We start from the raw sequence: 14,645 nt of genomic DNA, 5'->3' as shown, positions 1-14,645 counted from the left end.
TCTGTAAACATAAAGAAGTTGTCCCGGCTAGTAGGCTATCATGTGCTATCAGATGCTGCAGGTGCCGGATTGTTTAGCCTTTTCTCACAGCATCTAGAATAATTAAATGTATAATTTTGATGGCGGATTGTAATCCAGAAAGGATTATGTGTTTATGAAACACATGTGAATGAAATTCAATTATATTCCAGTTTTAAATGTGCTTCTGATTACAGATAGCCTGGGATTAGAAAACCAGTTCGAAGGGAGCATAATTTGCTTTTTGGGTTAGAAAAATTTCTTAATATGAAATTTTTGTCCTCAGTTGGTCAGAACAAACGTGGCAGACTTGTTACTTGCTTGTTTAGATGGCAGTATACCGTGAAAATTATTATTTGGGTCATATATTCCAAGATGTAGGCTAGAATCTGTGTTTACTAAGTGTTTGATTCACACCGGTGCGGTGATTGACAGCAACACATTCACCTCAAAACATTAGATTCATCCGCGCCGACTCACAACCCCACGCATGGAAGATAATTCCGCAAGTAACTGCAATTCCAGTTTTTCAAACAGAGATGGCGACAAAGAGGAAAAACTTACGGACTGCAGCTTTAAACAGTGTTTGAAGAATTCTATGACATTAGCAGTATCATTTCAAAATGTGTTTTATTAGTCACATACTTTTTAATATGACTGAATCAACTTTAATGCATTAAGCCAGATAGAAATAGCCTCTGAAGTTGCCAACTGCACAATTTCAGCATTTTAGAATATTTAAATTTTAAATATATGTAATTATTTATTCATATGTTTATATCTTTCATTTCTTTAATCCCCTTTGATGTAAAATGTGTGATCTTAGTGACACAGAACAGCCGGACTCACACCCTAGCCAATCCCAGCACACCTCATCACCTGAATACTAATCACACACACCTGTTGCTCATTTACCATGTCACTACTTAAGCACTCACAGCACCTCACTCCAGTGTCCGGTCTTCATGAAACATTGTGGACTCCTACCTGATTCAAGTGACTATTCCAAACAATAACTTGATTGAATTATTCCCTGTACTTACCTCCCGTGTTTCCTCCAGAGTATTCCTCCTCTTCTTCACCCTCCCTCGTCTCCTAGATCTCTGTCTCCTGGAACTCGGCACTGGAGTGCTCATCTCAACCTGTAAGACAAACCTTGACTTCACCAACCTCATCCAGCAACCGAAGTATCCTTGTCCATATTACTCACCTGCTCCGTCCCGCTCATCTGCTGTGTGTGGTTAAATAAATCTAATAACTAACATCTCCGTGTCCTTCCGTAACACTTAGCAGTTATGGCTGGTATATCATGGTATATTTTGATGCATGAATTGCTAGTTTTGGAGCGTTTTCTTCACATTCACTGTTTTCAGAGCTGTGTTGTTGTTGTTTTGCATTATTATTTAGTAGTCTACATCAACAAAAACGTCAGGTAACAAAATATGTGCTTTTGATGTTAAAATCTAAAGTAAAAATCTAAATCTAAAGTTAGCTTTGACAAAGTCATTTTTAAGGTCAAGAGATAGAAATAGGTGTACGATTTCAGATTTTACAGTATAATATTTTGTTATATACTTATAAATAATGCTGGGCAATGACTAATCGTGATTAATCACATCCAAAATAAAGTTTTTGTATATTTATTATGTATATATAAATACACACTCATGCATGTATATATTTAAGAGAAATTTTATATTAAATATATTTATATATTATGTATATATATACACATGTAAATATTTTTAAAATATATACTGTGTGTCTTTATATATAAATAACAAGTACACACACATAAGTTTTATTTATGATTATTTTTTTTGGATGTGATTAATCGCAATTAATTGTTGCCCAGGACTACTTATAAATAAATATGTTCATTGATATATTTATCATTTTAAGTTTCTTGAATCTCCCTTTGATGTAAAATATACAAATATAAAAATATGACTGGCAAATGAGGAATTCTTGAATGCAGATTAAAAAGAACATTTTGCAGTTCCATTCTTGCACACCAACAACTCATGACAAGCGGCCTGTTAGGTGTTGGATAATTCTCCCATGAAGTGATGTAACTCAGCAGCAATACAAACATGTCCACCTGTCATCTTAAACCCATCATGGCCCTTCTTAAGAGTTTAAAAATAGTAATGCATAATGCCTTGATAAGCTTGTGTCTGCAATGCCCCCTACCTACCATGTTCTTAGAGAGAAATTATTGTTACCTGACAAGGTTAACATAATAGCTGGATTAATGTTCTATATAATTACAAATGCAAACACAAACATGTCATGCAGCTTTATTATTCATGATAGTGATGTAAAATTTAAGTCAAGCTGAGAACAGGGTTAGCATAACATTGACAGTTTAAGACATTAAAGGGCTCAATATGGGTCAGTCAGAGCGGCTGTTTTCAGAGGTATATGGTACAGGATGACCGGCTGGTTATCTGTATACAGAATAGAAATTCTAAATAGAATGTGAGAAATTGGAGCATTTAAAAGCTGTATTGAAACAGGAAGCAAAGACAGCTCTCATTTTGGGTGTAAAACTTCAGCAGGGTCTTCTATTCTAGTTATTGAATGGTAAGAAATATGTAATTCACTCCAGCATGTGTTGAATTTTCAGTGCTGTCTTTGCCGTTTAGGAAATGAATGTGCTTTTTTTGTGCATTGCTGTAAGAGTTCATTCCTTGGGATCAGTATTCACCACACAATCTTTATGCTCAGCTACAACAAGAGGCTTTCAGCAAATCCATCTAGGAATAGGCTGAAAACAACAAAATGGTGCAATCTAGCAAAATTGAAAAAAGAAAAATGGTTCAAATCAAGTTGTTAATATCTAATGCTTTTCATTAATTGCTAAAACACAAAATATATATTGTAAGTATAACTGAATTTTTCTGCATAGTCATTTTATGTGAAATAGTTTTCTAGTCCTTTCATGCATAAATACTCATTTTTTAGTTAATGCTGATTTTTATAAACCCAGGTAATCGTACAGCAACATTGTAATGACACGCGCTAATCCAGCACTGAAGTGGAATTAAGCAGCAGTGCTGTCCCAGTTTAAATAGAGCTCTTGCACAACTGCAGCGGAAATCAGCTTACAGAGTGGTCTCTCATAAGGCTTTCAACTGCTGCCGAAAAAAAGAAGAAAAATAAACAGCCACAAGGCTTGAGGTCACTTTTCTCATCAGGTTAAAGTGTCCACGTGAAGAGCTAGACATACAATCAGTCATTTTATGCTGCTAATCATCTCTGTCCTAAAATGAATGCTACGTTATCACTTGGTCAGTTCAAGAGTTCCCATAAGCACCATGAGACAAGAACAGACCATCTTATAAAGTGCCCAGGCCCACTTTATTGAGATTAAAAGGTCATCCGTATTCTGTATAAAGAATACTGTACTGCTGTGTTATCTGTCATGCTGTGACCTGATGGTAAACTCATTGCAAGGTGTGCTAGCCTGGTTTCTCACCACTGATTGGCCAAGATTATAAAATATTCTATGATTTAATACGCTGTTTACAGATCTATTTTGAGCAGATTCAGGTTTAAAGTGAAGTGACATTCAGCCAAGTATGGTGACCCATACTCGGAATTCGTGCTCTGCATTTAACCCATCCAACGTGCACACACACAGCAGTGAACACACACACACCGTGAACACACACCCGGAGCAGTGGGCAGCCATTTATGCTGCAGCGCCCGGGGAGCAGTTGGGGGTTCGGTGCCTTGCTCAAGGGCACCTCAGTTGAGGTATTGAGGGTGGAGAGAGCGCTGGACATTCACTCCCCCCACCTACAATCCCTGCCGGCCCAAGACTCGAACCCGCAACCTTTGGATTACAAGTCCGACTCTCTAACCATTAGGCCACGACTTCCCACGTTGTGTTGTGTTGCAAAGTGCATTGAAACATTTGTAATGGCTTACAAACTGCAAAATGAGGTGAACTATGCCAAAGTGGGACAGTTTTTTGTAATTTCATGACGGAGCACAGATAAAATCATTTTAGTATCAGCTTATTTTATGCTTCGTCCATCCTAAAAGTGAATGTACTTAAACAATATTTATTAAAATTCATATGTAATATGCTGCAATTGAAGAACTACACTATCTTTAAAACAATTGTCACAGATATGTTAGTTTGTAATAACAATTGTCACAGATATGTAACATTACTATTAGTAATGTTAATTCTTACTGTTAATACGGTGCATATGATGAGCGTAATTCAAAATAGTCCCATTTTACCTAAAAGCTGCATTCTTACAATATTTAACAAATAAAATGGGACAATCACAAACAACTAAATCCAGTTGTTGAGATGATAAATATATTTTTTGTTCATTATCTAAAAACCACCATTGTAATTTGATGTTGGTGATTTCAATTTGTTTTATAGAGGCTTGTGTTTCCCAATAACATTCTCATTTGCCTTTGAGTGCTAAAAGCTCTATTGATTTCTAGGTTAAATTTGTGTAATTAGCTGGATTTTATATCGATTTGTAGGACAGCAGTGGATTGAGCACCACAGTCACATCTGATGATAGGACGGGTCCCAATGTGAGCCACTATTGCACCACTGGATAGTCTTGGGTGGAGATTACACTCCAAATGAGAAATGTAGGCCACAATGCAGACACAACTTGCAGAGATGGGGTCTTTTTAGAAGTTACATGCCAGATCTCGATACCTTCATTGGTGCAGAATAAAAATGATCAAGAATAGAAGAATCCAATCTGTCTCCAGATTTGAGAAGAAACATATGCAAGTGTAGTAATTTACAGTGGAATCTCGTGACAGATGCAGAGAAGAAACTGATCCAAGCGAACAACTATATAATGACCAGATGTTGCCATGCTGCTTGGAGAATAGCATTTGACCTCAGCCACAAAAACTGCAAAGCTGATTCAATTCAAAAATATGATCACAGGTTCTGGTCTTCTGAAATGCCACCAAATTCCACTAAAGGTACTGAAATGACATGAGAATATAGTACAGGTTTAAGGATGAGTAAATGATTACAATGCTCATTTTTGGATCTCTTTAATTCTTTAAGTGCTGGAATTATAGTTGGAATGTTAGCTGGGTTGTTATAAGGAGATGATGGGTTCCTTTCCCGTGTTTATGTTCTTCTCTCAAGTTTTCTTCATCCAAATGAAGCATAATGTTTAGTAACTCTGACCACGTCTCATTGGCCACTCGCACAGGACAGACACATATACTTAAGTTTAAAGGCAAGAGTTTTTGAGACTGGTTTAGGAGGTTTATAGCAGCCCAGAGTGAAAGTGGAATGTGAAATAAAGACTTAAAATTCAAAGTGGCATTTCAACTGTGCTGACACAGAGAGACAATCACGACACTCCATCCCACATCCTCATTCCGCGGGGGCTGATTCGACAGAGAAGTATAGCCGCAATAATAAAAGCCACTTCACCCTTATTGGCTTGTTGTTTAAGTTTGGACAGGACAACGTGTGGCCTTCAGTACGCCTTTAGTGCTTTCATTTCATTTACATTTAGTATTTATCCTTCTTCAATGTATGTTTCTTTTCTCGTTTTATCAACGGGGAAAGTAAATGTTCACTTTGACTGTATTATTTTGTTTTTTTTTTTATAATACAAAGTCAGATGACTAACTTTGTGAAATATACCCATCACTTCAGAGAAAGACTGTTGGCTCTCTGTCATTTCTATTGTTACCTTACACTAGTCAATGAAACATTCATTGAAACCTCATCTCCTTGACACTAATGAATCTATTCGTCAACCTTTGAGTGACCAGGTAGTAAAATGTTAGTGTAGAGTGAGTTGTGGAACTGTATCCTTTTTCAGACTTGTTGTCCCACTGACATTTTCAGGAAATATCAGACACAGGGGGTCTGATTTCACCACTTCAAAATGCCCTGCAACACAGGAGCACTTTGCTATCGAAAACATAACCGGGGTCAGGGTTAAGTCCGTTTAACATTCTCTTTTCCGACAGGCTCTTGAACTGATTGATTGGATTGATTCAAAATTGCACTGAGAAGGAAACAATATAACTGATGTTGAATACAAAAGAACAGCTGCTTCTACATTTAGTTCCAGAATGTATCACAACAGCATGTTGTTTCATTCTATTCATTACATCTGAGGGTCATGCAATGCTAATCGCACGGAGAATGGACTCTTGAGCAAATGTCCCAGCTTCGTTGGGATTATAAATGAAAGCAGGTGGATTTGGGAGTCTAACAGAGGCTACTGTGCTATAAAACTGATGCTGTCTTTCAACGGTACAGAGCATTCTTTCTGCATTTGACTTAGATTCATATATCAAGCCAGTTATGCAAAAATATTTACTGCTCTGTGCGCCCTGGGACAAAAAAAAAAAGTATCGGTGTACTTTTGTATGGAAGTCTGTTTTCGCCACTGAATAAGAAATATAAAAGGTAATTACAACTTTTTATCTCACAATTCTGACTTTTTTCTCGCAATTACGGGTTTACATCTCGCAATTTTGAGAAAAAAGTCAGAATTGTGAGTTTGTATCAGGCAATTCTGAGAAAAAAAGTCAGAATTGCAAAACGTAATCTCCCAATCGGATAGTCAGAATTGTGAGATAAAAAGTCGCAATTACCTTGTTATTACCTTGTTTTTATCCATACTTTTGACCTTGTTCATAAAATAAATATGTGAAAATATGTGAAGTGACATACTGCCAAGTATGGTGACCCATACTCGGAATTCGTGCTCTGCATTTAACCCATCCAACGTGCACACACACAGCAGTGAACACACACACACACACCGTGAACACACACCCGGAGCAGTGGGCAGCCATTTATGCTGCGGCGCCTGGGGAGCAGTTGGGGGTTCGGTGCCTTGCTCAAGGGCACCTCAGTCGTGGTATTGAGGGTGGAGAGAGCGCTGGACATTCACTCCCCCCACCTACAATCCCTGCTGGCCCGAGACTCGAACCCGCAACCTTTGGATTACGAGTCCGACTCTCTAACCATTAGGCCACGACTTCCCTACAAATAAGTAAAACTATTTAAATCTTAATTTCTAATTAAAATTATGCCACTTTAAAAATAAATTTACTAAATACCACTCAAGTCTTAAAAAGATATAAATAATTAATAATAAAAAAAAATAATAATAATAATTAAAAATAAATGTCTTTATTTTATTTTTTTTATTATTACTATTATTTATTTTTTTATTTTTTTTTTGCTGATTTTCCCCTGGGCCTGTAACCTGTATGTAATAACAGATGCAGTTATTTTATTTAGTGTTTTTCAGTAACTAAAACTTTTTTGCACAGTCTTTTAGTCTCAGGGAAAGATGTTACTGTAATGCCTTACTCCAGTTAACACGAAAACCTGCGAAGAGCACTTCTGAGTACAAAGCGTCATTAGCAATCTGAAGTGTCACATTACAACAATCTAGTATATCAAAATGTTCACAAACAAGCAAAATATGTTGTTAATTCAATTAATTCTTAGTTATACATATCCAGTGTCCGTGCAAGAGAATCTTCTAGTAGCTAGAGAGAGTTTTGGACAAAAGATGGATTGCTTGTGCTCTGACACTAGCTTTAGCTGAAGGAGATACAACTGGATCTTGTAATGCTAGCCATGAAATTCAACTCTGGAGACCTATCAATTATAAAGTAGACCAACGTCAGGGACCTTTAGTGACACTCTCTCCTGCCTGCTATCTCTCTTGAAAACATTTCGGCACTATTCGGAACAATAGAAGAATAGCGGCAGTTTCATTTTCCGAGTCTCACTGTGGTTTCTGTAAATAGCAGAAAAGCACACAGGTTTGTTAATTCTCTCTTTTAGCACCCAGATTTCTTCAGGCTTTGCATCACTGAACAATATGTACCATCAAGGAGTTACTGAACCTTCGCTAGTTCATGTAATATTCTAGAAACATTTCATGCATAAGCACACAGTGAAATTACAAGAACCCGTTTTTTCTCATAGAAGGTCTAATAATGAGGATCTCGAGCCTCTGCCGTGCATCCTATTCAACACTGTGTCATTTTAGGCTTGTATTTTAGCATTGCAGGTTGTCTGAGGTTTATGTGTGATCTGAGTGCCCCTCATTTATTATTTAAGCATCTTTTATTGGGTTGCACATTATTTATAAGCTTTAAAAAGGGAGCTGTGCCCTCTCACTCATCTTGTCTTGTCATTAGACCAATCCATCATATATCAGAAATAAAACTATACCATTTAGAGCAGGGGGTTTTAACCTTTACAGACCCAGGAAATCTAAGGAAACCAATATCAAAAAGCTAGATGTGGTAGCACAAAGCAAAAACTTAAAAAACAAAAACAAATTAATTGTAAAGTACATTTGTAAAACCTATATATCATACCATTTGCTGTATTGAATTTATTTGTGATGATTTGAATAAAAATGTACATTTCTCATGTTCATTTTCAAATCATATCACAGTGCAAAATATATATAATCCTAAATAGAATCCTGAAAAAAATAACTATCATGGTTTACACAAAAATATTAAATAGAAATGTTTCTTGAGCACCATATTATTTCTAAAGGGTCGTGTGTCACTGAAGTAATGGCTGCTCAATATTCAGCCTTGCCATCGCAAGAATTAATATATTAATATTGTGAAGTATAAAAATAAAAAAATACTATAAAATATTCCTGTTTTTACTGCATTTTAATGAAATAAATGCTGCATTGGTGAGCATAAGAGACCCCAAACTGGGTTTTATAATTGGCTAGAGGTAATAAAAATCATTTTTATTCACTCAACATGCAAAGTTTTATATATCCAATAACCTGACTCTGCAAGAGCGGTTATACAATATTGTTACATTGGCACCACCTTGTCCAGTCAGTTCAAACCGGGTCACTGGGTTTGAGATATTGACCTGCTCCACTGCAGCACAGCACTGCTGTGTGCCATGTGATCTTTCCCCATCACAGACAGACACAGTTTTGGGTTTTTCCATTTAGAGCACAGTGTGGTCACTTGAAAATGTCTGCCGGCTACATTAGGTTAGATAACACAATCGAAGCTCTAGAGATCAATACAGCCTTCTCTCTCACTCATTACAAGGCCTATGATCATGCACCAAAGTCACATGGACTTTCAGTCAACATCTGAGCTTGAAATAAAACAAAATTTGAGATCGATTTTTTTATGAATCTATACTCTATCTGGAAAAAGATGGATGAGTTTTATGATTTTGATTCAGTTTTTAATTATAAAAACACTAATTTTAGTTACTAGTCACTAGTAGTGGATATAGGAATATTTAGTACTGTTATCAATTGTCTGGTACCAAAGGTAAACTAAAAAAAAAAAAGGGAATGTAAATAATATATCAAGTGAAATTCATAAGTCTGAACAATCCACATGATTTGAAGTATATCATTCAATTTTGTAGTACAAACAGTAGAAAAAGTTATGCTCTTAGGTTTAATATGGCTTTTTTTCCATACACAGCTCTAATTATGAGCATTGAGCACTCATTCTAAACACTAGGTCACAGCACTTTTTTTACTAGTGAGATTGGTAAAGTTAGTGGTACACTATTGCCGGGTTGTTCTCTAGTAATTACCACAATAAAAGCAATGTAGATTTACAGTCAGGAGCTTTACTTCCTGTTCCATTTGAAAGAAGTCTGAGAGGTTGATTAGATCTAAATGGATAGGATTAAAAATGCATCAGTATTGATCATAATGCCGGGAAAGAAATAAAGCACTGTTACCATGACACTATAAATGAATATCACTCTTCCAAAATAATGATAGTCAGCATACAGTGAGCTCTGAAAAAAAAGACTTTTTGTGTGTGTGTGCGTGTGTGTGTGTGAGCTTGACACTATGGGCTAGCAATAAGACCAAAATCTTATATCATGATATGAGTTATTTTATTGGTTACGATATACATCACAATATAGTTATTTTTGCTTTAAATAAGTTCCTTATGATATTGAATGGTATCATAATTCTTGTCACCAGTGTCATTATCACAAAAAACTCAAGCTCACTGAAGACAAGTAAACAGGCAGAGATTAAATAAGAATAAGAAACTAATTGCAAGCAACAGGACAAAAAACTACATTAGAACAAATAAATAAGAAATCTTATATATATATAGTAATCAAATGTATACTGCATACTCTTCATTGTGTAAATTATATTTCTTCGTATTAAAGATACAAAAGTGATTTAGACAAGAGCAGTGAGAGATTTTCTCTCTTTTGTTGTTCGATTAACATGAATGACAGACAGCAGGAATATTAGACTGCTGTCACTTTAAGAACTGCCCGGTTTTCTTTCTACTTTGCTTTCACTTAAGACCTACCGGTAAAATTACTGTGTTTATGAGGATACTTGCAAAGACAAGGATTTTAACACATACAAGTGTGTGTATTTAACCACTCAAGCCTTATAAAGCAGCAAAATAACTAAAAATATTGTTCAATATTCCCACGCTCTTTGCGCATAAAGCGAAATGAGTTCCCTTTCGCTGATTGCATTTAAATGGCTTTAAATCGCTTGTTTTTAAACCTCAATGCTTAAAAATGCAAAGTGCAAACGATATGTTTTCGTGACCACGTAGCACAGCAAAGTCAAATGAGCATGTAACCGCGATATGGTACTCCAAAATCTCTACCGGTTAATCGTGTCTACCGGTATATCGCCCACCCCTATTTGACACATGCCATGACATGTTTGTCAAGGCATACTGACCTGCATTTGTAAAAGCATGCAGCCAGCTATTTCTATAGCACTCATACTTTATTTGTGATCATGCCCACATGTGTCTGTATAGCACAAAGCAGGCTGCAGTGATTACTGTACGCAAGCAGCTGCAAGCTGCTATTAGAGATCAGCGTTAATTACACAGCAGCCCTGATCTGCCGCCTTCCTCTAAAGAGCCCAGCTTAAACTCCCATAAGACCACTGCAGATTCAGGGCATGTGAGAAGCTCCTGGGGTGCAGGGTATGATCACGCTCTTGTTCTGTGTAGCCTGTCCTTCACAAAGAACAGCAAGGAGGAAGGATGTTTGGGGAAGATACCTCTCAGCTGGATTTCTTTTTTCTTTGTATTATAAACTTATAGATCAATCAGTGTTATTTTAGCATCATTGATACACTATTCAATTTTTTATTAATATTTTAAATTAGTTTTTATATTTTCCATTTTTATTATAATTTTACCAATTAAATTTTTGCTTTTTTAAAAATGTCTATATATGTTTTTTTACGATTAGTTTATTACTTCACGTTAAACTAAAAGAAAATGAGAAATGATGGATATAGCTGAAATAAAATAATGTATATTTTTATTTTGTTTCAGTTAATGTTGTTTTTTACGGTTTTAGTTTCAGCATAACATAATAGTACTGCAAATATTTTATCATATTGTGTGACATTTCAATCGGTAATGCATCCAAACCCGAGCTTGTTTTGTATGTAAGAACTTTTGACTTAAATATAATTTTTTTTCTATTCTGATTTACAGTTTCTCATATTTTATTTTTGTAATGTAATTATTTATTTGTATTTAAATGTATTTTGTATAATTTATCAAATACTAATTATTTTATTTTAGATATTTACTTCATTATTTGCTATTTTTAGGATTAAAAAATGCATCACTATTGATCATAATGCTGAATATAGAACTTCACTTTTCACCAAGGCTCTACAAATTTTTAGTTTAGTTTAGTTTATTGTTAATGAAATGCCACATATTACCTCCAATTTTGGGTCTTGTTGTTGGAGAATCAGGACATTTTGGCCCAGACAGCTATAGCGAAACAAGTACAAGCACGCACATTTGTATCTTCACAGATCTTAAAATCCCTAAGCAGGTGTATTTGCAGGGGGTGTCATGCTGAGTAAGCAGCCAGTGAATGACTGTGCTATCCCATCAGCTGTTGGTGATCCCTCACCTGTTCTTGCCCTGGCCCACTGCCCCGACATGCCCTCCACCTTCCCTCATGGTCGCAGCATGTTTACTGTAGTCGAATCCAAGATCAGGAAGATGAGCTCAGGTTTCAATGGACTGTTATGCATGGTGGTTCTCGCCAAACTAATTATCTCCGAGATAAAAACAGTTCCTTTGTGAGTAATAGAGTGAGATGTTCTACCTCTCTCTCTGTGTCCCTTGGCTATTTTTATTAGTAGTTCCCTTTGTGCAAGCACCCCATGGTTCAGATAGCTTTAGAGGTTGTGTGTGTGTGTGTGTGTGTGTGTGTGTGTGTGTGTGTGTTTCTCATAAATAAGAGAAAGACAGACGATGACCCCTAAGGCGGTGCAAATCAGACCGGCTTTCCCGGAATGGAGTCCTGTACACTAGTCCATTCTTTCCAATGAAAGACCTCTCCATGTACAATTATTATCGGGTCTGCTGCATTCCAGCACTAAGTTGGCCAGAAAAACACAGCAGTTAAGCTGAATCAAATTCCCTCAGAGCTGGTGAAGGGCTGACTTTAATGGGGCCCCTAACACTCGAGTCAACAGAACGGGTCAGCAGTTGTCGTGACCCCTCGGCTCTTGGAGCCAACCACACTGGGACTCAGGAACATGGCGCTTTTATGATCCTTTCAGAGCTCAACTGGTCTCCATTGAGGTTCTACTTCGGCCCTCCCGTTTCCCACAAACCGTCCCAAAAGCCTCATCAAGGCATAATGGATAGGGGGTTGTGCACAACATTAACCCCTGGGGCAAAACAAACAGAGATGGCCACGATGACGTCGTTTTATAAGAACACAGCAATTCAGAATTATAGGCTTGCTCATGTCTGTATTGTTAATGAAGTGCATCATAATTTTGACTCATTTTTAAAAGGACAGTCATACAGGTTTGGAACATCATGAGGGTGAACTATCCCTGCTGTAAATTTGTATTTATGTTTCGCTGGCCAGAATTATGGAAGCTTATTTCCATTATGGAATAAAAACTAAAAAAGGTAATTGAGACTTTTTTTCTCGCAATTGCTAGTTTATACATATCTCATAATTCTGACTTTTTCGTAATGCTGAGTTTACATTCATGATTCTGATGTTTTTCTTAGAATTGTGAGTTTACATTTCATGTTCCGACTTATTTCTCAGAGTTTAGTTTATATCTCGCGATTCTGACTTTTTTCTTACAATTCTAGGTTTACACTCTGTGACTGTGACTTTTTTTCTCAGAATTTTGAGTTTACATCTCACAATTCTGACTTTTTCCCAGAATTCTGAGTTTGCATCTCACGATGAATTCTTTTATATGAATTCTGAATTCTACATATGCATGCAGTCAATTCAGGTGTACAAAAACATACACACACACACACACACACACACAATTGTGAGCTGTAAACTCAGAATCCAGAGAGAAAAAAGTCAGAATACCAAGATGTTATCTCAGAATTCTGAGAAAAGAAGAAAAAAAGTCTGAATTGTGTCCGAAAAAAGAAGCAACTACATTTCTATATTTTTATTCCATGGTAGAAATAAGCTTCCATACAACATGACTTCAGATGCGAGAGCCATCTCTAAAATTCCCCTAAAAAATAAGGTCAACGTCAGACCACACATTTGAATGCAAAATCCATATTGGTTACAATGTAAATTATACTCAGAGCAACCTGCATGAATGTCACGTACTACATCCACTGATCATATCAGCACATTATGGATATTCACGAAAATGCAAATCTGTTGGATTTGTGAAACAAAGTAATTTTGTTTATACGAACTGTAAATTGTAGTTTAACTTTCTAGTTTAGCTTTATCTTATAATAATGTACAAGAGAAATGGCACATCTCCATTTACTGCTCTTTCTCTTGCGAGGCCAGCGGAGACAGGCAGGCGCCGGGCATTGCCCACAGGGGCCACCCATGCAGAGCGCTCATTGATTGGGTTCAGCTTTTCACAAGCATTACGGTGCTGGATATGATGGAATGAGTTTAGTGAATTATGCTCTTTGTCGACTATAAATGATGTGCTAATGCTACAAGCTGAATTACGTTGGGAGTTGATGGTTTGATTGGCCCAGTAATGGGTTTCTAATTGGATTTCCTCTTTATTCTCTGTTGCAAAGCACTCAGAAATGACTGAGGGTGTTGTGCATTAACATGCCTTGAAGTCTCTGATTAATCACTTCTTTTGACTAATCATGTTTACGTAAAATCTTTGTCCTGTGCCCGCTATGTGCGACACTATACACATCATTACCAGTCACTTATTATCAGTAATGGCCATACAAAGAAATGAATACAAGAAAATGACCCCAATTTCACACACAAATGATTCCCTGGAGGAAACTCTTAGGGACAGAAGCTTGTTGTTTGCTAGCAGAGAACCCATCAGCAAAATGTTAATCAGACAATTATTTACAAATCTGTTAGCTAACATTGTGCAGCACTAAAATACAGGGTCACAGTACAGCACAGTGAAACAGAAATTACTCCAGTTTTTTAGTGTCACATGATCCTTCAGAAATCATTCTAATACACTGATTGGGTGCTTCTTATTATTATCAATGTTGAAAACAGTTGTGTAGTTCTTTAGTATTCTATTATAAATAGAAAGTGAAATAAAAAACTGTCTTTACTGTCACTTTTGCATCCTTTCTGAATAAAGGTTTTA

Source organism: Barbus barbus (genome assembly GCF_936440315.1).
Source record: "Barbus barbus genome assembly, chromosome: 21".
In the NCBI taxonomy this organism is placed as follows: domain Eukaryota; kingdom Metazoa; phylum Chordata; class Actinopteri; order Cypriniformes; family Cyprinidae; genus Barbus; species Barbus barbus.
The sequence above is the reverse complement of the archived record's forward strand: the minus strand, read 5'-3'. Positions refer to the sequence as shown.